General features: G+C 39.6%; 1 protein-coding gene and 1 non-coding gene across 2 annotated transcripts in view; both read left to right on the top strand.

The window, feature by feature from the left end:
• The window catches only part of CDH8 (cadherin 8), a 375,808-nt gene that overhangs the window by 251,662 nt on the left and 97,242 nt on the right, over positions 1 to 26,904 (top strand). The window lies entirely within an intron of this gene.
• LOC138097242 (small nucleolar RNA SNORA18) lies at positions 20,774 to 20,902 on the top strand. The gene has a single exon (XR_011146448.1). It is a non-coding gene; the product is annotated as a small nucleolar RNA SNORA18 (small nucleolar RNA).

The raw sequence follows: 26,904 nt of genomic DNA, 5'->3' as shown, positions 1-26,904 counted from the left end.
ATGGAATTTAAAAGAAGCGCTTTGGAAGCTTAGGTGCTTTTCCTTATTAGGAGTACCACTTTCTTCTCTAGTATGTTGCTCTGCTCATAGGTTATCCCTTGTAACATTAAGGGATAACGATAACCGAGCATCTCATTTCGTAGCTTTTATTTCTTAGCAATGTTAACCCCATCTAGATGTGAAATATTTATAATTTACAGTATTGAAGCCGTATGTCACCTTAAGCCTCTGAGGAAAACTGTATCTATTTAGATTGGTTTGAGGCTATATAAAAATGCTCTAAAGCAGTGGTCCCCACCCTCTTTGGCACCAGGGGCTAGCTTCATGGAAGATATTTTCCATGGATCGGGGGTAAAGGGGAATGGTTTGGGATAATTCAAGCTCATTACATTTACCGTGCCCTTTATTTCTATTACGTCAGCTACGTACGTAAACTACTACATACGTCACCTACTATGTCAGCTCCACCTTAAATCATCAGGCATTAGATCTCGGATCCCCAGTCTAAATGACCATAGTTATTGTTAAAGTATGCAGGCAATAATTACCATCACAATAATTTTCTCATATATTGAACATAATAACCTACTTGAATTTGCCTAAATCTGTGACTTCTTTTTTTATGAGTTGGCTGCCTTCACTTACATGTTCATCAAGAAGGCCCTAATCATAAGACTCCATGTACTCTATTCTGTAGGGTAAAAGGAAATGAATATACAGAACAGGTGGTGAGGAAAGATTCCAGGGGCAATCCAGAAACAAACAACTCATTTGCAAGGAATCACAGACAAGTAAGGAAGACAGATACAAACGCAGATGCTCCAGGGTAATGAGCTGTTAACTCTAGGGTGGCAAGGGTACCAAGCCCAATAGGGAAGACATTCATTTGTTCGTTCACTCAGTAATTATTTATTGAGTCTTTGGTTCTCGCCAAGCACTCTTGTAGTGACTGGGGATATAGCAGTGATCGAAACAGGCAAAAAACATCTGGTCCTCTTGGAGTTTTCTTTCTAGAGGCACCTGTATATGAACTGGTGGGTTGAAATCTGCTGATATATCCATAAAGAATGACACAGAGGTGAGGAAGAAGGTGATGAGTACTGGGAATAAAAGCAGTTGATGGTGCGACCACAAACCTGCTTCAGTGGACATCTATTGATTAAAAGTTATTGAAATATAGACCAGATAATTTTTCCTTTATGGCTCGAGAGAAAGCACTCAAATATATCCCAGACTTAAGTTTTCAGTTAGCTCCATAAAGAGACCGAACAGGAAATGGTTCTGTTCATATGGCCACCCAAAGCTTTTCTTTGAACCTTATAGAATTAAAAGTACACAACCCAAACTTACCTTATTCTGTTGACATCAGTGGGAGTTATCTCATCTTTTATTGCGTCATTCTTTTGATCTTTTTCTTTTTTTTTTTTTGGTCTGAGATTGAAAACTAAACATTTCTTTCTGAATTTTTGCATGTAACTGTCTTAAAACCAACAAGTGTGTACTTAGTCGCTCAGTTGTGTCCAACTCTTGTGACCCCATAGATGGTAGTCTGCCAGACTCCTCTGTCCATGGGATTCTCCAGGCAAGAATACTTGGTTGCCATTTCCTTCTCCAGGGGATCTTTCTGACCCAGGGATTGAACCCAGGTCTCTTTCATTGCAGTCAGACTCTTCATTGACCGAGCTACGAGGGAGACCAACAAGATTGGAAGTATAAAAGAGAACTGTTAATTTTAGCTGTAAAATATAAGCTGACGTGGGCATAAATCTAGAAATTTTAAATGTAAAATTAAGTTACAGAATTCAAAATAATAAGATCACAGAGAACTTAAGAAAAATTGGAATTACTATGAAAATGGCTTAGAAACTTATTTTGACTTGGTTTTATTATTGAGCGCATCATGTAATGTTTATCTTCTGAAGCCGCAGATCATGTCCTGGAAAAAAAATTAAAGGGAGATTTATTGTATTTGGATGAGATGAATATTTAAAACCACCCAGGACAATAGAACCCCATAGGGGGAGCTTCTAATAAAGATAAAGAAATATTCATTCCAGAGAGAACAATTTAAAATTACTCTCAGAGCACCATCTCTTCAGACAAAAGATTTAAGCAAATGAAATTAAGCTAAAAAATGGATTTTAGGAAAGTCCATCTGTTATCTCTTAATGAGAATGGAGATGTCATCCTTTATCCTCTTGTGTCAGATTCACTTAACCAAGGCTGAGATGCTTCACTGTGTGTATTTCCCAAGTATTTCAGTGGTAATAGATCTAACTTGCCATCATGATCAACAGGCACATCTCATTACATGAGCTGGCAGTTAGATGCCCAAGTACTAACAGGAGATTATGCTTGTATAGCACATCTGTGCTAAGTAGCCTCACTAGCAGCAGCCCCCTCTCCTGAAACTATCCTAAGGCTTGAAACTGCTGTGTATCATGGTGGTGACGGCTTAAAGTAAATTTAGCTAGTTAAACACTGAAAAAGTATCATGTAATCCCCATGATGCTTTTAATTCTCACGTCACTCTTTGAAAATAGGTACCATTATTGTATGCATTTTTCTGTCAAGGAAATTCAGACAGAAGGTTAAGTATCTTGCCTAGAGTTTCAAAGAGAGCAAAGGGTTCAGAGGTAGGTTTGCTACCAATGCTGATTAATTGCAGATTACAAGTTCTTAGATGCCTTCTTCAGGAGGAACCCTCTCCTATATCTTCTCTTCTTCCATTCTCTTGCTTAAATTGAGCTTCTGACACTGCTATATCATTACCTGAAGCAATCCAATGAAATTAGTTCTTCTCTACAAAGCAGGTTGGCGCAGGGAGAAGAGTGCAGTGGAGAAAAGAACAAGCCCGCATTTACTCAGAACCTCCTATTCTACCGCTTATAACCCTAGGGAGGAAAACCGCCTGGTGGACAAAGCCAGGCTTTGGAACTGTTCAGACTGGAATTCTATGCCCTTTTTAGGAAACTGAGGAACAGAGACTAGAAAGCAGAAAACAGTTCCTTTAAGGAGACAACGTTTTTCAGTGACATTCACAGAGAACTTGACATATCCAGCTGACCCCAGTCTCCTGGGTTAGTGTTTAAACCAGAGTTATGGCATTTGCTGAGCACCTACGGAACCATTAATTTTACTGCAATTAATATATATTATAAACATTGTTTTAATGTTGTGAAGGAAGGCAGAGAGAGAGGAGATGTTCTTCTGTTTGTGTGTTTTGGTCTTTATTGGTGATGGGTGATATTTGAGCTAAGGTTTGTCAGAAGAGGCATGAGATTCATTTAGGTTGGGCAGAGAGGTATAGACGTACCTATGAGAGCAATGCAGTAACAAGCACAGCTGTCAGAGAAAGGAAACCAGGGCAGGGAGGGTACGGTAAGGGAAATACAGTCTCTGCAGGGGCATTTCAGAGGTATTGAATGCCAGTTTTAGAGTGTCCTTCTCAGAGAAAGTGGTGATGGGGGATGGAGAGTGGGGAAACCCACTGACATCATGTACCTGAGAGCAGGGAGCTGACATTTACAGAAAGCGGACTACTGTCGGTTACCTGAAAGTATTATAAAGCAGGAAGCGTATAATTGCCCATTAAATTAATCTCCTTGAGTTAGCGATAATGCATTGCTCTAGCCCACTACAGTGGGCTGCACACAATATTGCAAATGAAGCTTTTCACTAATGATGGTTCAATCTCCCAGGGAACACACTAGTTTGATAGCACTTAAGGAATGTTTCTCCCTGGCATAGGGCCCAGTTGCCACAATAATTTGCTTTGTCCAACCCGGGCTACTTAAGAAAATCATATCTTTATAGGGAGCTCATTGTTTAGAGAAATCTTAAGTCCTGGAGTTGGTGGAGTTGGCCTCATCTTGCCCGTATAACCCTGGGCAAATTATTTCCCCTCTCTTGCTTCCAGTTTTCCCATCTATGAAATGGGAATCATAATTGTTCCTTTAAATTTAGGGTGTAGGAGCCTGGCCAGCTACAGTCCATAATGTCCCAAATAGTCAGACACGACTGAAGTGGCTTAGCACTCACACACACATGCACACACACAAGGACTGAATTAAAAGTGATGGTACTCTACCTCTTAGCTCAAAGTATATCTATAACCTTTAGAAATTGATGAATAAATTGCACATGTTCTTGTTAATACAGCCCTAACCTTAGGTTTTGAATAATAGCTTAATTTTAAATTATTTATTTGGCTTCTATTGTCTTTCGTCCCTTCTCCTGCCCACAACAAGAAAACTGGTGATCATATCCTGTGAGTTATTGCTGGGTGCAGCTGTGTTTCTTCACTGCACAACCAATAAGTTTGTTTACCGACCTTCCTTTTGTCCCCGGTTCAGGCATGGTCGATTGAGCTGTGCCTAAAGGAAGGCCCTCGAAATGAAGCAGGCATATTCTTGGAGAGCCTGCTTCAACTAATAAGGACTTCAGATTTTATATCAGGATCTCGCTCAAAAGATGTAATCTCTCTGTGTATTGCCTGTGGCATAATCAAGGCTAGAGCTTCTTTAAGATCAGTATCCTTCCCTTGTATAGAACTGAGTGGAAGCAGGAACTTTCCTGATGGTCCAGGGGTTAAGAATCCACCTTCCAGTGCAGGGGCTGCAGGTTCGATCCTTAGTCAAGGAACAAAGATCCCATATGCCTCAGGGCAACTAAGCATGCGCACTGCAGTGCCGGATCCCATGTGCCACAACTAAGACCCAATGTAGCCGGAAATAAATGAATAAAAACAAGCAAGTATTGTAAGAAATAACAAATAATGAAAGAACTGAGTAGAAGCAGATGGAGAGAAGCCGCTGTCCAGTTAGTTAACTCACAGAGGGGGAAGAATGATTAAAGTCTGAGGTGGACAGTGAAGTTCAGGGCTGGAGTGGTTACGGGGCTCCCAAGTATCAGAGAAACTGTGGCAGCAGATGACCGATGTGACTCTTGGGGAACAGAGGCACATGGCAAGTTTCTGTGGCTATACCCTACCTCAGCAAGCATACACGTGCTATAAGGTAGCAATCAATATTTTTAACAATAAAGGTTATAATGAAGGGAAGTGGAGAATCCATTATGGGGAAGTGAAAGGGAAGCTACGGGTTCCTGGGAAGGAGAGCAGCATCCAAAATAAGATTTCCTGACAGAAGAATGGGAGTGTCATTGTGTCATTCCGAGTTCGAGGAGAAGCAGCCCCAAATGAGTATCACTCTGTGCGTAACTCACACCAGTTTTAACCACTATCGTGCCCGTTTTGTGCACAACTACTCCACTTGCTTGAATATCCGCTTGATGTCTCCTTTAGTTCCTCTTTGTTCCTCTTTGAATGTATCCATTCTACCGAACTCCTCCCACCACCTCTCCATCTCTTTCCTCTCTGCCCCTCTTTTTGTTCTAGTCTGTTTAGAAAAAGCCTGTAGATGGAGGCTGGAGATACAGATTTTAACTAGGAACTCCTTTAAGACATCACTATGACTAACAGCTCCTTAGTCCTAACCTAGAAAAACACAGAATGTAAGAGGTTTTTACCCCTGTGTCTTGCCCTGGTCTCTCTTATAAACCACCCTCCTCAAATCCTTGACAGTAGCTCTTATTGTAGACGACTGTAGATAATTACCGGAGGTACACAGCAAACAGTAATTCAAGCTTTTCAGGTGCAAGTTGTAGCAAGCTGACTAGTCACAGCAAACGGTAATCTCCAGGTTTGAGGGTATTGGATAGAGGGGGGCAGGTTGGGGAGATCCTAGATATGTGAGCAGATTATAAAAACTGGACAATAGTAGGATGATTTATCCTCCGTTATGGTTTTCCCTGGGGACTCAGTGGTAAAAGAATCCACCTGCCAATGCAGGAGATACAAGTTCTACCCCTGGGTCGGGAAGATCCCCTGGAGAAGGAAATAGCAACCCACTCCAGTAGTCTTGCCTGGGAAATCCCATGGACAGAGGAGCCTGGTGGGACACAATCCATGGGGTCACAATAGAGTCAGATACAACTTAGTGACTAAACAACAACAGTGGTTTCTCCAGAAATAAAGGAAGCACATGGACTTGGGAAGAAAACGCAGATATCAGTCAGAGTTAAGTGAGCAAGTTTATAAATCAGGTTGCTTAGATGAAATCATTATTTTTCCATTCATCCACACTCAGTTGATAAGTTACTGAACTTCTCTTTGTGGCTTAGATTCCCTATTTCTAAAATGCGGGATATATTGAAACACCTTTAGAGGTATGTGATAAGAAGTGACTATGCTTACATACTAATATCTTTCCTAACACAGGGTAAAGTCTTGGTGATAATGCTTATGTTAATATTATTATAACAGTAGTTATAAAGTAAACATTAATTTTATCATTTCATATAATTAAAGAGGATAGTCCTAAAACTTTAGCTTTCTTGTCATCAGATAAAACCACCCAGCTTTATTTTGAGAATATACAAACTGAGTTTTTGAGGCGGTATCATCTTAAGATGATTTGGGAGGTATAATTTTCTACAAACATGTGTCCAAAAGGAGGAGCTTTTTTCCACAGTCCTGGCCAGTTTGGCAGCCTTAAAAGCCTCCTTCTTACCCAAACCAAGGTTGTATTTGTCACCTCTTTCTCAGAAAGCAGTAATGGTTACTAGGTAAAAACAAATTATGAAGGCAGATTTTCACAGCCAAAAATATGTTTTAGATGTGATTTGAATACACCACATAATCTCTTTAAGCTTCAGTTGATATATTTGAAGTATGTTATGACAAAATGAGATAATACAGTTAAAATGCATAAAACAGAGCCTGGCATATGGAAAGAACTTAACATTTCTTCTTTCCCCTCTCTAGTGCCGCTCTCCCCTCATCCTCATCCTCCTCTCTGACCTTGTCCAGACTGAACCTGGTGCCCACTAGTAGTTTAAACATAAACTATTAGTCCTTTGTCTAAATTTATCATTCAGATCTCCCTTTTCCCCCAGCCGTTTGGGCTAATGCATGAAAATGAAAGTAAAAGTGTTAGTTGCTCAGTGTGTCCGACTCTTTGCGACTCCATGGAGGAGCTAGTACTTGCTAGGTCTCAATTTGCTGCAAATTCTATTGGTCAAAGCAGGTCATGTTACCAAGAGCAGGTTTACAGAGTGGAGAAATAAATGTCGCCTCTTGATGGGGAGGTGGCATTTCCAAATGTTGTGGGCATTCATTTTTAAAAAAGTAACTTCGGACTGGAATACTAAATCTTAGTGATGCACGACCAAAAATGATACAGCTCTGTAGGCTACACGCAGGTACTTCCCTTCTAGGCTCCTCTTCGCATCATAGTACATGTACATCCCAGATGTTCTCCTCTAACCCCTTACTTGTTTGAGAAAAAGGACTGGACACAATATTTCTAACAGCTGTGACCTCATTAGCTATGGATTCTTTAGAATTTCAGCTTAAGTAACAATTGGTATTATTTATAATAAATCTGCTAGCACATTTATAATACTACGACAATTTCTCCTACATGACCACTAGTGAAAGCCTTAAATACTATTATTAATATTTCTTGATATCCAAGCCGGGTTAAGTTCCTTTGCTGTCAGATCTCAAAGATCCATGTGTTTTGCCTTTAAGTGACTGGTTGAGGCCTAAAATACCCATTTATTTGCCTGAGGTTTTGAAAGTACATTTTTTTTTTGACCACACCTTGTGGCTTACAGGATCTTAGTTCTCTGACTAAGGGGATCAAACCCAGACCCATAGCAGTCAAAGCGCTGAGTCCTAACCACTAGGCTTCCAAGGAATTCCCTGAAAATACATTGATAAAGTTCTTGTTCTCATGAGATATTATTGCTTTGTTATTGACCACTGTTTTATCCTGGGAGCCTAGCACTGTGGGGTCTCCCAGTGAATGTTTGCTGAATTAATACCACAAGATATTAGCCTGATGAGTTCCGACTCTAAACAGACATTATCGATTCATTGGTGGAGAGGATATCTGCTTTAATATACCCCACTCAGCTCTCTGTTAAAAGTCGAGCTGACAAGCACATTGGCACAATGGCTTTCTGAAGCTTTTAGTCATTCTTTCCTGAGTGACTGAAGCTGAGGCATGAAGGACAGGAGTGACTGTGCTCTCCTTGTGTGAAAATTGTGGGGCATTGACTGTGCTCAAGGGGAAGCTCTCCCATAGAATATTAAGCCCTCTGCAGAGTCAGGGACAGAAACCATGAGAAAGGTGCTGGCAGAGAGGAGCCCCAGGTTCCCTGTCTCTGCCCACAAGGAACCAGCCCTCTGATCTAAGATCCTTTACTTCTCTTCCTTCTGAGAGCCTGAGGCAAGCCCTGAATTATGCCAGCCCACACTTCATTACCCAACAAGCCCATTTATCGTTTAATCTGATCTGTATTGAACAAGCAGAAGCAGGTTACAAAGCAGCAAAGCCTAAAGAATGAAAATGCCGCACGTTTTCTGATTATAGGACTCCCTAATCCAATGCTTAAAAGCCAGGGCTAAAAATAGACACCAATTCCATCTTGAATTTATCCCTATTCACCTAGCATTTCAGTGTCAGGTCAGGTGGCCACTGGATGGTAGAATTTTGAACTAGGATAACTTGCTTCTGTCTAATTTGAGGTGACGGGGCATTGGTTACTCTAAAGCCTCAGTTTGTTATTGTTTGATCATAAGTCATGATTGATTCTTTGCACTCCCATAGACTGCAGCACACTAGCCTTCTCTGTCCATCACCAATTCCCGGAGCTTGCTCAAACTCATGTCCATTGACTCAGTGATGCTATCCACCATCGCATCCTCTGTCATCCCCTTCTCCTCCTGCCTTTAATCTTTCCCAGCCTCAGAGTCTTTTCAAATGAGTTGCCTCTTCACATTCTGGGGGGCTCCAGTCCATGGAGCCACAAAGACTTGGACAAGATTGAGTGACTAAATCCTCACTTATGATACTAATATTTTCTTGCTCTTGAAGTGACTATAGGGCAAGAGTCCATCCCACATGTTTCCCAAGGTCAAGAGTTATGCTCTTTGTCACAAAGAAGCAATGAGCTAGAGTGTAAAGAAACTGTCTCTAAGGCAAGCACTGAAACTCTATCATTTACTTAGAAAGCATGTAATTTTCAGTAGGGTGGGATTTTTCCATTGGATGGGAGAGACAGTCTTCTCTACAAAGATCCGTTGTGGAAGGTATATTTTTGTCAGGGCCATAAAATAACAGTAGGTTTTTGTCAAAGATGCATTTCAAAATTAACATACATCTTGATCAAGTCTTCTGAAGATCAGAGAACTCCAGAGAGAAAAGAATATAGGGTTGGAAAGTTAAGTAGAGCAAATTATGATATCTTTCACATGCCAGGTACAAGAAATGATCTTATTCTCTATGTCAGAGGGGTCCATCAAATACATAGAAATATTAAAATAAGGGAAATGTAGCATTCAGAATATTAGCATCCCAGATTTAGCAGCAGACTAAGCTATGGGTGAAACAGAGAGCCCGGAGAATGAGAAAGGGAAGGCTCTGGCTGTGATGGTGGCTCAAAATCACCCAGAGAGCTTATTAAAACATAGATTCCCGGGCCAAAGAATTTGTATTTCTAACAAGTTCCCATGCGAGGCTGAGGCTGCTGTTCCAGGGACCACACTTTGAAAACCATTGCTACAGTCCCTGCAGTACTAATTCAGAAAAAACTAAAGCTTCATTAGAAATGAAGTTTCGATGAATGGAAATTGGCATCTGGTTAAAACTAATGAGAAACAGGGTACAGTAAATACTGCTGGAAATTGCAAACCTTTGTGATGAGGATGAAAATAATGATACAATTAAGAGTTACTGCTAACTGTATACTAGGCAGCATTCCAGCTCTTCCAGTGCCCTTTATCCATTAAATCGTCATAACGGGTCCACAAGTTGGTACCATCTCTCATCTAATAAAGCCAAGATACACACTTGAAGCTCCCCATATTTGGGTGGCTAAATTTGGATTTGATATTAGGTTTATCTGATGCTTCAGCCAAATCTCTTGACTACTGAACCTCAGTCTTCTTCTACTGACAGCAAGTTGCTACTGAGACGTATCAAGATTCATGGTAAGATGGAGAAGATGGCCCATCCTTTCAAAGTTTGAGTTCACAGCCTTGCTTTGACTATGTCTGTATAAAATAGGTTAGAACATAATGGGGTATTACTGAGAGGCTCTTTTCTCTACTGAAAGAGGAGGTCCAGTTGGAGAGCATGCATTTAAAAGTTGTACCTGTAAACTATCTGTTCCAGGGGAATTTGGATTTTTAGGAACTTCTAGTTTCCTAAATTTAAAACAAACTAAAGAGACTCCTTATACTGAAGCTCCTGTAACCTACTGAGATAAGACTGGAATGATGCTGAAATCTGCTCCACACACCTGTTGCTATAATTTGACAATGAATGCTTAATAATAGGCTGAAGAAGGGGAACAAGGGATAAAATCTTGGATGACAAATGTGGAAGGAAAGTTTTGACTATGTAGCCAAACAAATATAAATTCCAACCTAAGTTCCATTAACAGTGAGTGTGAACATCAACAATTTCCTTGATCAATCTAATGTATTTATTTATTGGTTAAAAGGAAACTAATATTCAAAAGGGAACTAAGACTCAGCTGGCTGATACAGAGAATATATATGTATATACCATATTATAACGGTATTTTTTAAAAGACCTTGATGCTGGGAAAGATTGAGGGCAGGAGGAGAAGGGGATAACAGAGGATGAAATGGTTAGATGGCATCACCGACTCAATGGATATGGGTTTGGGTAGACTCCGGCAGCTGGTGATGGATAGGGAAGCCTGGCATGCTGCGGTTCATGGGGTCACAAAGAGTCGGACATGACTGAACGACTGAACTGAACTGAATGGTATTTTTATAATATAGATGAAATTAGTGTATTATTATCACATATCATACTATTATAATGTAATATGATATAAATATAGTCTCTGTTTTTAGCAATCACAGTAATAATATAAGCCTCATTACCTGTTGGTTTTTTTAAAATATTAATTTATTTGGCTGTGCCATATCATAGTTGCAGCATGTGGGTTCAACTTCCCTGACCAGGGATCAAACCCAGGCCCCCAGTATCAGCAGTACAGAGTCTTAGTCACTGGACTATCAGGAAAGTCCTCATCATTACCTGTTCTTTAAAGTAGACTGCTGTGAACTTGATGTTTAAGAGACAGTGACTTTTTAGAACCGTCTGTCTTGAATTTATTTAACTGTCTTTTTTTTTTTAAGCAAAATAAACAATTCTAAATGTGCTGTAAAGAAACTCTGTGTTTGTAAAAATGTCCTATTTGAGCACATATATATATTTATTTATTTCCCTAGCTTTTAAATAAGGCTTGTCATTAGATTGTGTTTTAGGCACAGTATCTAAATCTCGTTGCTGGTTAATATTTGTGTATCTCTGGATTTAAAAATACCTACACTGAGCCAGCATTTGATTTCCTGCTGAATTGTTTTTCACATTTCCAATATAATTATGTAGCAGTTACAAAGAAACAAAGGCTGCACTCCACAGAATACCATAGAAACCTACATTTGTTTATTTAAGAAAAGATGTAAAAAGCATCTAAGACAGAATTGATGTGCTGGGTGACTCCTCAGGGAAACTGATAGCTAAAATAAATCTGAAAATATCTGGATATATATCTGTAGTGATGGGTTAGGCATGGGTTTAAAAAGGCAGTTAGTTATGGCCTTTGGCGTATAAAAAGGAGATCTTAGTGAAAGTGGGAAATACTGAATTAGAGACCTTTATCTTTGGTCTTTGAATGATTTTGTCCCTTGTAGTGTCCATTTTAAAGAGACTTAAGATCCAGTAAACTAATCACTAAACATACCAAATAACTGAATACACAAAACCTCAGTGAGGCGAACACATTTCTGCACCTCTGTCCTAGACACTGTGAGCACAGGCTGTACGATACAGTTCCCCGCTGGGAGGTGGGGCTTCTGCAGTAGGGCAATCACTACTGGCCTACAGACAGGTTGCCCAAGAGAATGGCAGAACATGTCCTAACTACTATGTGAGGAAGACATCAGTTCTATATGATGCCTCTCTAGTGCCCACCAGGAGTCAAGTGCAGCGCTGCGTTTGGAGAAGAGAAGAGGAAAAGCAAGAATGCTATGGCCAAAGAGAATAGCATGAATCCACTCAGGAAATGTGTGATTAAGGGGAGGACTGGTTTGTTTTATGATTATAGGAGCCTCCTTTGTACGTGTCACTTATTTCCATGTGGACCTTTCTGTTGTGCTTTTTAGCCAACAGGAAAATAAAAATGAATGCCCAAGATATGTTGTCTGGCTGTGAGCTGGAGAAGCTCACTCGTCTTTGGACATCATAAGAATCATGATTTGGGAAAGTTGCCTGGATGCATACAAAGCGACTCTCCTATGATCTCCTGTGATTCAGTGTCTAGATCTAAATGCCTGGGTGTGGCAATCAAAGCAAACTAGAATTTGAGATGCTACCTAATTTCAGGCAGAATGGCAATCACCACTGTGTGCAAACATTTGTTTCATTTACTCATAACAACACTGGGGCTTCCCTGGTGACTCAGATGGTAAAGAATCGCGTGCAATGTGGGAGACCTGGCTTTGATCCCTAGGTAGGGAAGATCCCCTAGAGGAGGGCATGGCAATCCACTCTAGTATTCTTGCCTGGAGAATCCCCATGAACAGACAAACATAGTCCACAGAATCACAAAGGGTTGGACACAACTGAATGACTAAACACAACAATACTGAGATGGACACATCCTGAGCACTGTTTCAGAAATGTACAAAGTGAGACCTAGGGAAGTCAAGGAATATATATATAAGATCAAGATCTAATACCATAAGGTTCAAATCCACCGGGTTTAACATCAAAGCCTGAACTCTCTACCCTTTGGCGCTACTAAGCATGACAGATAGGCAAACAGGACAAACATCATTGAAAATATAATCTTTGTACAAATGTGCCATTAGATACCAGGCTTTGTACTAGATACTATACGTTTGGGAAGAAAATAAATCAAGGAATTGAGTTGCTAATAGTCTGCTTGGGATAAAAACCATAAAAATAAATAACAGTCATATAAGGTAGTGTGTTTATTTTATTCAGTGTAGTTTTGCCAAGAAACTTGGCTCATCTACATCGTGACGTTAGCACTTTGGTCCTTCTTCGTTTCTTTCTTTTTTGGGCCATACAGTCTGGCATGAGGAATCTTAGTTCCCCAACTAGGGATCAAACCCATGATTCCTGCATTGAGAGCATGGAGTTTTAACCACTGGACTGGCAGGGACATCCCTGGTCCCTCTTCTTTATGTACACATACTAAAAGTATTGTGTCAACTACAGGAACATCGAATTTTAAGAGGCAAGATGATGGGTATGATGAATTCACTCAGGAAACACAGGTTCAATTCTAGGACCTATCTTAATGGTAACTCTGGACTTCAAGTTCTCTGTAGTATGTGGGTAAAATGAGACCATTACTAATGTCTCATCCATCTTGGGTTGATGGATCTTCAGTGGCTTCAGCATAACATGATAATGAAGAGCACAGGTTTGGGGACAGAAAGTTATGGGGTTGTAAACTATTAAAACAACACCTGTAAGTCATGTGCTAGGAAAAGTGCTTTTCTTTTCTAAGCCTCAATTTCAGCAACTGTAAGGTGTGAATGATAACATTTTTCTATAGTGTATATGCTGTGTCTTTCCTACTCCCTAGTCTTAACAAAAGATCACAGAATGGTTGAAATATGCAGGAGAATATGGAGGGGAGGCAAAACCTTTTATCCTCCTTTAAAATGGCATGTTCAAAGTATGGTGGAGAGTAAATTAAGGTCTTTGAGACATTTGCAGTGATTTCATGAGGTCAAAATGTGTTTATAATAATACTCATGCTTTGGCCTTTTCTCTCCTGTTCTCATGTGTGAGAGTGGAGTTTTCCAAAGGCAACATGATGTGTGTTAGTATTGTGGCTCAATGGCTAATGAAATATGTGCATGTGTGTGTTATTTTGTTGTAAAAATTAGTTGTAGGAACTTGCCTGGTGGTCCAGTGACCAAGACTCCACATTCTCAATGCAGTGGGCCTGGGTTTGATCCCTAGTCAGGGAACTAGATCCCACATGCTGCAACTGAAAGAACCTGCATGCTGCAACTAAGACCCAGCAAATAAATAAATAAAAGCTTTTAAAAAATTAGTCATAACTTCTGGTTGGTAAATATTGAGAGATATAGTTAGTAACATTTTTTTTATAAATAAAAGCTTTTTGATCTCTTCAATTATTTTTAAGTTTAAAAATAAGTGTAAAGAAGCCCTCAGACCAAATTGTTTAAGAACTGTGGCCTTAGGAAGGCATTTATTTTCTCAATTACTTTGAGATACGGTAACAGCAAAAAGTATTCCTCTATCTTAGATATTATGTTGATAAAATAGTTAGTAGCAAAATGTAGGTTGGATATTGAAAGAAATAGCACGTATAACATGTTTTGTAGGATTCCTGATACAGTATAAGGAGTAAGAACTCAGTAAACATTGGTCATTGTTAAGAGAAGAGGGAAAATGAAGTTAGCCTCAGTGGAAATAGATCAGCATTATAAGTGACATTTCTAGGGTCTCATCAAAGAAGTTTGCCTTCTCAAAAGACAGCATTATGTCAGGACAGATAGAGACTTGCCTTCTGCTAAATCCTGGGTATTGTTACTCGTTCAGAGAGGCCGATGAGCAGGAAGAGAGAATTAAGTGCATCACAGAGATGAAGGAGCGGGGGAGCCATCCAGGCACTTTCAGAGACTGACGCTTCAGTCTAAGGACCAAACCTAATGTGCCCTCAGGACCAGACCTGCCTCCAGAACCAAGTGGATTAACAGAGCATGATGCCGTCATAATTTAAACTATACATCGAACTCCCACTGCTCTCACTCCATGTGTTTTAAGCCAATTTTTTTTTAGATTATTTTATTCAATTTTAGAAACACTGCCATAAAATGTGCTGACTGAGATGACCCTGATGATAATGATAACAATTGTAATGGCTAACAAACACAAGAAAAGATGCTCAACATCACTCATTATCAGAAAAATGCAAATCAAAACCACAGGGAGGTACCATCTCACACTGGTCAGAATGGCTGCTATCCAAAAGTCTACAAACAATAAATGCTAGAGAGGGTGTGGAGAAAGGGGAACCTTCTTATATTGCTGGTGGGAATGCAAACTAGTACAGCTACTATGGAGAACAGTGTGGAGATTCCTTAAAAAACTGGAAATAGAACTGCCATATGACCCAACAAAGGAGAAAAGCCAAGATATACCCATTTGAATACAGAGTTCCAAAGAATAGCAAGTAGAGATAAGAAAGCCTTTCTCAGCAATCAATGCAAAGAAATAGAGGAAAACAATACAATGGGAAAGACTAGAGATCTCCTCAAGAAAATTAGAGATACCAAGGGAATATCTCATGCAAAGATGGGCTCAATAAAGGCACAAATGGTATGGACCTGACAGAAGCAGAAGATATTAAGAAGAGGTGGCAAGAATACACGGAAGAACTGTACAAAAAAGATCTTCATGACCCAGATAATCACGATGATGTGATCACTCAGCTAGAGCCAGACATCCTGTAATGTGAAGTCAAGTGGGCCTCACGAGACGCATCACTACAAACAAAGCTAGTGGAGGTGATGGAATTCCAGTTGAGCTGTTTCAAATCCTGAAAGATGATGCTGTGAAAGTGTTGCACTCAATATGTCAGCCAATTTTGAAAACCCAGCAGTGGCCACAAGACTGGAAAAGGTCAGTTTTCATTCCAATCCCAAAGAAAGGCAATGCCAAAGAATGCTCACATTCCCCACAATTGCACTCATCTCACATGCTAGTAAAGTAATGCTCAAAATTCTCCAAGCCAGGCTTCAGCAATATGTGAACCACGAACTTCCAGATGTTCAAGCTGGTTTTAGAAAAGGCAGAAGAACCAGAGATCAAATTGCCAACATCTGTTGTATCATTGAAAAAGCAAGAGAGTTCCAGAAAAACATCTATTTCTGTTTTATTAACTATGCCAAAGCCTTTGACTGGGTGGATCACAATAAACTGGAAAATTCTGAAGGAGATGGGAATATCAGACCACCTGAGCTGCCTCTTGAGAAATCTATATGCAGGTCAGGAAGCAACAGTTAGAACTGGATATGGAACAACAGACTGGTTCCAAACAGAAAAAGGAGTACATCAGGGCTGTATATTGTCACCCTGCTTATTTAACTTCTATGCAGAGTACATCATGAGAAACACTGGGCTGGAAGAAGCACAAGCTGGAATCAAGATTGCTGGGAGAAATATCTATAACTTCAGATATGCAGATGATACTACCTTTATGGCAGAAAATGAAGAAGAACTAAAGAGCCTCTTGATGAAAGTGAAAGCAGAGAGTGAAAAAGTTGGATTGAATCTCAACATTCAAAAAACTAAGATCATGGCATCTGGTCCCATAACTTCATGGGAAATAGATGGGGAAACAGTGGAAACAGTGAGAGACTTTATTTGGGGGGAGGGGCTCCAAAATCACTGCTGATGGTGATTGCAGCCATGAAATTAAAAGACGCTTACTCCTTGAAAGGAAAGTTATGACCAACCTAGACAGCATATTAAAAAGCAAAGACATTACTTTGCCAACAAAGGTCCGTCTAGTCAAGGCTATGGTTTTTCCAGTAGTCATGTATGGATGTGAGAATTGGACTATAAAGAAAGCTGAGCACCAAAGAACTGATGCTTTTGAACTGTGGTATTGGAGAAGACTCTTGAGAGTCCCTTGGACTGCAGGGAGATCCAACCATTCCATTCTGAAGGAGATCAGTCCTGGGTGTTCATCAGAAGTTCTGATGTTGAAGCTGAAACTCCACTACTTGGCCACCTGATGCAAAGAGCTGACTCATTTGAAAAGACCCTGATGCTGGGAAATATTGAGGGCTGGAGGAGAAGGGAACAACAGAGGATGAGATGGTTGGATGGCATCACCGACTCAACGGACATGAATTTGGGTAGGCTCCGGGAATTGGTGTTGGACAGGGAGGCCTGGCATGCTGCAGCTCATGGGGTTGCAAAGAGTCGAACACGACTGAGTGACTGAACTGAACTGAACTGAACTGAAGACCCAGCAATCCCACTGCTGGGCATACACACCGAGGAAACCAGAATTGAAAAGGATACATGTACCCCAATGTTCATCGCAGCACTGTTTATAATATCCAGGACATGAAAGCAAGCTAGATGTCCATCGGCAGACAAATGGATAAGAAAGCTGTGGTACCTATACACAATGGAGTATTACTCAGCTATTAAAAAGAATACATTTGAATCAGTTCAATGAGGTGGATGAAACTGGGGCCTATTATACAGAGTGAAGTAAGCCAGAAAGAAAAACACCAATACAGTATACTAACACATATATGTGGAATTTAGAAAGATGGTAACGATAACCCTATATGTGAGACAGCAAAAAAGACACAAATGTATAGAACAGTCTTTTGCCCTTTGTGGGAGATGGTGAGGGTGGAGTGATTTGAGAGAATAGCATTGAAACATGTTTATTATTATATTTGAAATTGATCGCCAGTCCAGGTTTGATGCATGAGACAAGGTGCTCAGGGCTGGTGAACTGGGATGACCCAGAGGGATGGGATGAGGAGGGAGATGGAAGGGGGGTTCAGGATGGGGAACACATGTATACCTATGGCTGATTCATGTCAATGTATGGCAAAACCCATTACAATACTGTAAAGTAATTTGCCTCCAATTAAAATTAAAAAATAAGAAAAAAACTAAGTTAAAAAAAAACCCAACAGTTGTAACAACAACAATTGTTCCATCATTTCTTGAGCTTACTTTCCTCAAAGTTTGACACAGCATTTTGAATGGAGTCACCCATGTACTTTATAAAACTTCCCTATGTGGTTGAGAATATTATCTTCATTGTACAAATGAGAAAATCATACAGCTATTGCGTGTCTCTAAGCGTTAAGGACTTCACAAGTGGTACTTGATGGAGCCAAGTTATAAACCTACTGCCCTAACCAGTGTACCACACTATAGGGTCTTTGGTAAACATTTAATTTTTCATTTAATTTAATGTATTCACATTCTTGTTAAGTAGGTGTCTTCCATGGATTGGCTAATGCTTGTCTGTGCTGAAGCACTGTTCTCTTAAGGAATGTGCCGAAAGAATGAAGTTCCATTCCTACTAGGCTGAGAACAAAACCTTAAATCTCAGTAAACCCAGCAAGATGAATTCTATTTTGGAAAATTTAGTCATAAAACCGAAGCCCTTGACAGATAAGGATGATTTTGGCCTCTAGATTTTGTCTCCTTTCTGCTAGTAATAGGAATTGTTACCTTTCTATTTTTATACTATGTATTTTGTAAACTGATTATTTTTTGCAGCATTGAAGACTCAAAACAACTACATGAAAATAAGCCAGAGTGGGGTGTATCATCCTGCATTTCAGATGATGTAGCCCAAAGTTAGAAAGCTTGAGCTGTTGTTTTCCCAAGATCATTCTGCTAGACAGTGCGAAGTCCTTCCATAACCCTAAGACTTTCCACGAATTTGTAATTAGCATGTGCTTTACTAATATTCATTTTGCAAGAACAGATATACACCAGATCGATTCTGGTAATACAATCTATGATGATGGTAACGATAATAGTACCTATTGGTTACTCTGTGTATTACCATCAATTGAATTTTTTTTATTTGGAGTATAATTGGTTTACAATGTTGTCTTAGTTTCTGCTGTACAACAACGTGAGTCATCTATATGTATACATATGTCCCTTCCCTCCCACTCCCCCCACATCACACTCACGGGGCACCAAGGTGAGTCTATGTGCTATCAGTTTTATGGAGTAGCTATTTTACCTAGGAACTGTATGAACAGAGTCAAACCCCCTTACAAATCAGGCAGCAGTCATCTTGGTAAACACCCTTCAAGGGAGCAAGATGCCTGCTGCGTTGCTCCTTATGGAGGAGCACGCATTTCTCATCCGTCTGCAGATCATCTTCTCCAAAGCACATAAATGTATCCCTAGAGCTGTGTATGCTTGGGGCTCGAAAGTCTGATCTTGTATTTAATGTGCTAGGATAATGTTGACCTGACGCTCCTTTTCATACCGTAAGTAACTTGCACAGAGAAAAGACGATTAACTTTCTTTAGTACAATGAATATTGAGATAACAAAATGTTAAATAAATAGGTTACATTATCTCTATTTTATAAGATTATATATCTATAGAGGTAATTTTCCTCTAGGTCACTGAACAAGCACTTTTTGGAAATCAAATGTCCCCCACATCTGTCTTGCTACATCAATAGACTATATCCAAGTTAACAGCACATGGACTACTTGCAAATATCTAGATTGATTTTTGCATATATTCTGGATGTAGAATCTCTCTCCTCTCTCTCTCTGTCTAACTCCTTTCTCTCCTCCCGTGGAATCAGCCTTGGGTTTCTCAAAGGAAGGCATCTAATTTAAAAAGTTTGTATCCATCTATTGCTGAAGTACTGGGTGCAGCTCGATGTGAATTTCAGACCTTGTTAGATATTTAAAAACAATAAACGTACTTCCTTTCTTATCATAGTTAAAGCCTAGAAGGCAGAAAACAGTAGAACTTTCCTGCATTAATGTGAGAGCATTTTTAAACAATTGCATACCTGTAACAACTGATGCCCAAACATCTGGCAGCAGAAATGAAAATTAAATCAACTGACATTTACACGTACACTGCCGAGCAACAGACTGGGGGGAAAGCCTGGATGACTATCTCAACTAATTTTGATAAATTCCAGGAGAAATAAACCCTAATGGTCCATTTATTAAGTCTTCCGTATCATGGGTCTAAAGACAGTAATCTTATCTGATGTTTGGGTACCAACTGAAGTGTCAGATTGTATCATTTGAAGTTTATACCTTTCTTGGTTCCCTAATTCTTGGACAGCTTCATCCCTTTTTCCTGAAAAATTTGCTTTATTTCTCACATCTATTTGAGATTTAGGCATTCGATTTAAGCACTTGATTTAAATGATAACCTCTTTAAAAAATCACATTATTCCTGCATTCTTATATCTGCATTACTCACCAAGGTGGGGAGGGACATAGTTCTACTGGAAATTTTATTTGAAGAATCCAATGATGATTTTCTCTTTATTTGTCTGGCTTATAGCTCTTTACACGTATTTCATTAATCTTTGCAACATTTCTGTGAGGTATGTAAAGGGCAAGTATTATTAGACCCATTTTTCAAGTGTAGAAAAAAGATAAAATGAGATAGAAAATCATTTTCCTAGGACAGCAATAAGAGCCTTGACCAAACCACCTCATATTTGTAGTTGCAGTGTTGCTTTGAAAACTTAATAGATTTACCTGGAAATTATTTCTTAAACTTGTAAGATGAGTTATTAGTGTGTATGTATGTATATCTATATCTATATTTATATTCTGAGGGTAAGAGGAAAGGGAATTGCTTTTACCCATTAAAGTCAGCGTTGGAGGGACTTTCCTGGTGGTCCAGTTTTTAGGAACCCTCCATGAAATGCAAGGGACGCAGATTCGATCCTTGGTTGAGGAACTAAGACCCCACATGCTTCAGGGCAACTGAGCCTGTTTGACACAAACTGAGTCTGTGAACCACATGAAAGATCCCACGGGATGCAATAAGATCCAACGCAGCCTAATTAATGAATAAATAAATACTTTCAGAAAACAAGCATTGGAGTTGAGGTCTATCCTGAGGGCTTTTTCTGTAGACCTATATCATTAGAAACACCTCACAAAGTAAAGTGTTTGTTTCCTTTACTCACAGAACTATGTGTTAAATCTGTGAGAAAGAACTACAAGACAGAGCTGCTAAATAAACTATGAGAAACCTAACAATGCCTTTATCTTAGGCATTGGCATATCCCAACAGTCTGTACTATTCTAGGCTTTGATAGTTTAGGAGTGAATACCATTTGGACTTAATGCATGTTAGAGAGTGTCTAAAGTTCAGAACCAGGCAGATCCATCTCCACTGACCCTCAATATGGCCCTAAAGTACATGGCTTGAGGAAATTGTATCCCCAAGACTACAGGTTGGGGGGAGGGTGTTGAAGTGTGTCCATAATGCATTGGAAATCAAAGAAGTCTGGCTAAAGGAACTGCGGATAACTTGACTTGATAACAGTAGGTTAAGCAAAAGTTCTTTTTTAGAAAGGCTGTCTGGAAGATATGACTCAAACATTGGAGTAAATCAGGTGAATGACAGTGGAACGAATCAAGATGTGAAATCCCTTAAAAGTTCATTGACTTTAAATAATTTTGCCTATGTTACACCTAATTTTTTAAAACCCTTTATGCATTTTATAAAAAATAAAGCCTTGGAGAACTGAGAACTAATGTAGGTTAGTCAGTCTCTTGGTCTATGTCGTGCTACCCATTACCTTCACCCTAAATGTGTCAGTTTGGAGAAGGCAATGGCACCCCACCCCAGTACTCTTGCCTGGAAAATCCCAGGGATGGAGGAGCCTAGTGGGCTGCCGTCTATGGGGACACACAGAGTTGGACACGACTGAAGCAACTTAGCAGCAGCAGCCGCAGATGTGTCAGTTTGCTCTATTTTTCCTCTCAAAATCTCATGACACATGAAGACAGAGAATCTTTGGTATACTTCGTTCAGGGCTGAGACAAAATGGAATGTACAGCAACATTAATCTGACAGTTTATGGACACGTATAATGGTTATTATGCTGCGTCACTAATTGGATGTGAATGGTTAGCGATTCATGTAGATGGTAGCAATTAGTCTTACTTTTCCAAAGATAAACTGAGCACATTTGGAGCCATCTGTGGGGAAATACAGGGAAAATGTAGAAGCTGGGTAGCACTCTTTGGTCTGAATCTAAAATCCATCCTTTTTTCAATGGACAGCTTATGATCTTGTTTCAGGGCTCCTTCCCACTTCTGTCATCAAAGAATGAGTTCTGGGCAGAGAGCTTTTTGTTTGAATTCTGGGGGCACATGTGGGTTGTGTTCTTGGGAAAGTCCCCCCCATGCCCTAATGTTTCTGAGCTTCAGTTTCCTTCTTTGTGAACCATGAATGATAATATTCACTTTGTGGGATTGTAGAGAAGGCACCTAGTTAGCAGCTAGCATCATGCCTGGCACATTGAAATTGACAGCTAGTTATATTAGAGGTATTCATTCATTTGATTATTACAGTGTATTGTTCAACCTAAATTATTTATCTTTGAATTTCCAGGGGCTAGCCAAAGCTAGAATATGATGCTCAAAGATAATACTTACCATTATTAATGAGAGTCTACTTTGCTCCATTAGCTATTTGTTTTATTGTTACAGATATAACTTTATTTATCATTTCACTTCTGAGGATTGTACAAAATATACAGAATCCTAATCTATTCTTTAACAGCGTTGAAGCATTTTCTATTTATGCCTCCCTACTTATTTAGCAAAAAGGATTAAAAAACAACTACCCCTCCCTCTGAAATCCCTAAACCATCTACTAATGTGGAATTTTACTATTTTATGGAAGTTAAGTCCGGGACATAAAAATAGTAAATGATTTTCTATGCTGTCAGTTGTCTATTCAGATAACATTTGGTTCTTTCAGCAACTTCCACAGAATTGAAGTTTAGAAGATAAATAGGCAGAAAATCCAGTCAGGGACAGTCAGAGATTTCCCTTTCAACTCTAGCTCCCCGTAGTATTATTTTACAGCTAATGTGTACTCTGTCAACTCGGAGTCTCTGCCTTGCGATGCGCGTCGAAGGATTGATGCAGGGATGGCGGGAGGGGTGCAGGGGGCGGCTGTGGGGAGGAGGAGAACAAGGGCATGCAGACTCTGCAGTCCTGAAGCCAGAACATCCTGGATGGTGTGTCCAAGGCTCCCGTTATGAGCTTAGCGTCTGGAGGGTAATATGGTCAAAACTGCCTGAGGGAATAATAGTATCTATTCTGACCCTGGTATGAGTGTCTCCAGTTCAGACACTCCCTGTTGTAAATAGCTGGAAACCAGACCTGGCCCACAGGAGCTGGGCTAACAGATGAAGAAAGACTGGAAGTCAGCATCGTGCTTACGAACGTAGGGTCTGGAGGGATCCAGACCAGAGAGATCTTTCCTGTTTCCCTTTAAGTACTGTGTAAATTCAAATCTTAGGTGCGCTGCTTATAGGATGTGTGATCCGGGACAACGTGTGTAATATCCACTCAGCAGGAAGTGGGTGTTCAAATGTCCTCACTCTCACTAGGAATTGTATTTTCATGGGATGTACATACTTGTTCAACAAAAGGACTAAGGCATCACTTTTTTAGCTTTTGTATGCCTTTGAGTTAACTGGAGATCCTGTAAAAATGCAGATTTGGATTCTCTTAAGTCTACAGCACAGATTCTGCATTTCTAATATGCTGGCAGATGATCTTGATGATACTGGTTAGTGGAGTACATGTAAATAGCAAGGTTCTAGTTAGTATCTGCTTAATAGTCATCACAAAACAAAATTCTAGTTCAGTGTTTCTCAGAGTTCAGCAGGTATCACATCCAACTGGAGGGCTTACTGAAGCGCAGATTACTTGGCCTCACTCTCAGGGTTTCTGCATCGTGGGGTCTGAATTAGTGCCTGGGAACGTGTTTCCAAGCGATGATCATACTGCAGTGTGGACCGTAAATTGAAAAGCATCAACCTGGACTAATTCCTCTCTTATCGGAAAACTTCTGTTAACAGTTTGGAAAACCATATTTGGTTTTTCAGCTTTAGGTAGATGATGATCATCAGGAAGTTGTTATTTATTTATTTGTTTAATATATTAATGTATCATATTTATTATAATTACATATTTTCATGCAATTGTAAAAAATGTATATGTGGAAAGTTCCTTTGCACCCTTTGTACAGCCTCTTCTAATGGTAACATCTTGTAAAACTGTAGTAAATCACAATCAGGATACCGACATGCACACAATCTATCCAAACGAATTCAGATAGCCCCAGTTTTACTTGTCGTCTGTGTGTGAGTGAGTGAGAGAGAGAGGTTAGCTCTATGCAGTTCTAGCACACGTGCCATTTCTTGCATAATCATCACAGCTCGCATGAGCTAATGCATCTCACTCGCCATAAGAATCTCTTGTATCCTTTTATTCTTTTACTCAAAACTAGAACATTTTTCAAAAACATTTTGCAAGATTCTAACAAATCAGTTTATCATCCACTTCATTATAAAACAGAGCTGCACTCTCAGACCCCTTCACGATGACCCCTTCTTGACCCTGGCAATCTAGAAAATCTGCTGTGGTTGATACTCTTAAGATTTTTATTAATAACAGAGAGGATCCAGGAGACTGTCCTGTCCTGAAAATCTTCACAGAGATTTTTCTCTCTGAAAGTTCCCATGAGGAACTTCAGATCATTCTGAGATATTACTAACAAAGGGTTCTGTTGTCCCACTCTGTATTTGATCTGTGGGCTGATGTGTTTCTTAATTTGAGTATTGTTTTTATCTGGAGAAGCTGCAAATGAAAAAGTTTTATTTTCACACCTGACCAGTCTTGATGGAAAATTTACCTCTTCAGCTAATTTATCTTCATTCACATTTTATTTTGTCAACAAGAAGTGATGTGGCATCTTAAAAATTCTGCCTCTGCCTGGAAGCTCTTAATTGGATCATCAAATTCAGTAGATATGAATATGTTTCTTTTTCTTCTGCAGGTGACATGGTCAAAAGTTTAGCCACTACATAGAAGGGTCTCCTTTCTTCCAACTTCCCGTAATACTTTCCCTATTTTCATTACTCTAAGACTTTGTCAACAGCCTCCTCAAATCCTTTAGTCTCTCGACACTCCCTGGGGCCCTTCAGGCTTTCACCAAGTCTCCCCAATTTATCTAGTTGCTGTCTGCAACCTGGTCGTAAAATCAATGCCACAGGTTTTAAGTTTTCATTACAGTAGCACCTTATATCCAAACACTAAAATCTGTTCTAATTATCTACTATTACAAAACAAACTACTCCCAAATTTAATGGCATAAAGAAAGTAACAATGAATATTTCACTCACAAACCTGAAATGTGAGCAGTCCTTGTCAGAGTCAGCTTGTCTCTGCAGAATGTAATCCCAGCTAGATAGCTTGAACGTGGCTGACCATCCAATTCTAAGACAGTTTACTCATATGGAGGCCACATTGGTTGGTAACTGGCTAAAAGGCAGCTTGGGTTCTTTATTGACTAGTGTCTGTGTTTCCCAACAAAGATGGGAAGTGGAAGCTGCTAGCTTTGTAAACTTAAGTCTAGAAATTTATGCAGTATAACTTTTTTAATATATACTATTGATTAGTAATAGAACACAGAACATAAATCTCCACTTTGCAATGAGATGCATGTCAACAATTTTGGGGCCGTGTTTTAAAATTACCATACTGACTTGGTTAATTACCATACAAACTAATACTTTTGGTTCCTACAAAAGTAGTATGCTACAAAAGGCAGTTAAAATAGTCTGAAACTACTTAAAGTCTTAAATAATACTATTAATAGCATTAAAATATTTACTATTAAATACTTCCTAAATAAGCATCTGAATGCAGAGTTCCAAAGAATAGCAAGAAGAGATAAGAAAGCCTTCCTCAGCAATCAGTGCAAAGAAATAGAGGAAAAGAACAGAATGGGAAAGACTAGAGATCTCTTCAAGAAAATTAGAGATACCAAGGGAACATTTCATGCAAAGATGGGCTCGATAAAGGACAGAAATGGTATGGACCTAACAGAAGCAGAAGATATTAAGAAGAGGTGGCAAGAATACACGGAAGAACTGTACAAAAAAGATCTCCATGACCCAGATAATCATGATGATGTGATCACTAATCTAGAGCCAGACATCTTGGAATGTGAAGTCAAGTGGGCCTTAGAAAGCATCACTACAAACAAAGCTAGTGGAGGTGATGGAATTCCAGTTGAGCTATTTCAAATCCTGAAAGATGATGCTGTGAAAGTGCTACACTCAATATGTCAGAAAATTTGGAAAACTCAGCAGTGGCCACAGGACTAGAAAAGGTCAGTTTTCATTCCAATCCCAAAGAAAGGCAATGCCAAAGAATGCTCAAACTACTGCACAAATTGCACTCATTTCACATGCTAGTAAAGTAATGCTCAAAATTCTCCAAGCCAGGCTTCAGCAATACGTGAACCGTGAACTCCCTGATGTTCAAGCTGGTTTTAGAAAAGGCAGAGGAACCAGAGATCAAATTGCCAACATCTGTTGGGTCATGGAAAAAGCAAGAGAGTTCCAGAAAAACATCTATTTCTGCTTTATTGACTATGCCAAAGCCTTTGACTGTGTGGATCACAATAAACTGTGGACAATTCTGAAAGAGATGGGAATACCAGACCACCTGACCTGCCTCTTGAGAAATCTGTATGCAGGTCAGGAAGCAACAGTTAGAACTGGACATGGAACAACAGACTGGTTCCGAATAGGAAAAGGAGTACGTCAAGGCTGTATATTGTCACCCTGCTTATTTAAATTCTATGCAGAGTACATCATGAGAAACACTGGACTGGAAGAAACACAAGCTGGAATCAAGATTGCTGGGAGAAATATCAATAACCTCAGATATGCAGATGACACCACCCTTATGGCAGAAAGTGAAGAGGAGCTAAAAAGCCTCTTGATGAAAGTGAAAGAGGAGAGCGAAAAAGTCGGCTTAAAGCTCAACATCCAGAAAACGAAGATCATGGCATCCAGTCCCATCACTTCATGTGAAATAGATGGGGAAACAGTGGAAACAGTGTCAGACTTTATTTTTGGGGCTCCAAAATCACTGCAGATGGTGATTGCAGCCATGAAATTAAAAGACACTTA

Source organism: Capricornis sumatraensis, chromosome 20 (genome assembly GCF_032405125.1).
Source record: "Capricornis sumatraensis isolate serow.1 chromosome 20, serow.2, whole genome shotgun sequence".
NCBI lineage: Eukaryota > Metazoa > Chordata > Mammalia > Artiodactyla > Bovidae > Capricornis > Capricornis sumatraensis.
Note: the sequence above shows the minus strand (reverse complement) of the source record. Positions and strands in the feature narration are given on the sequence as shown.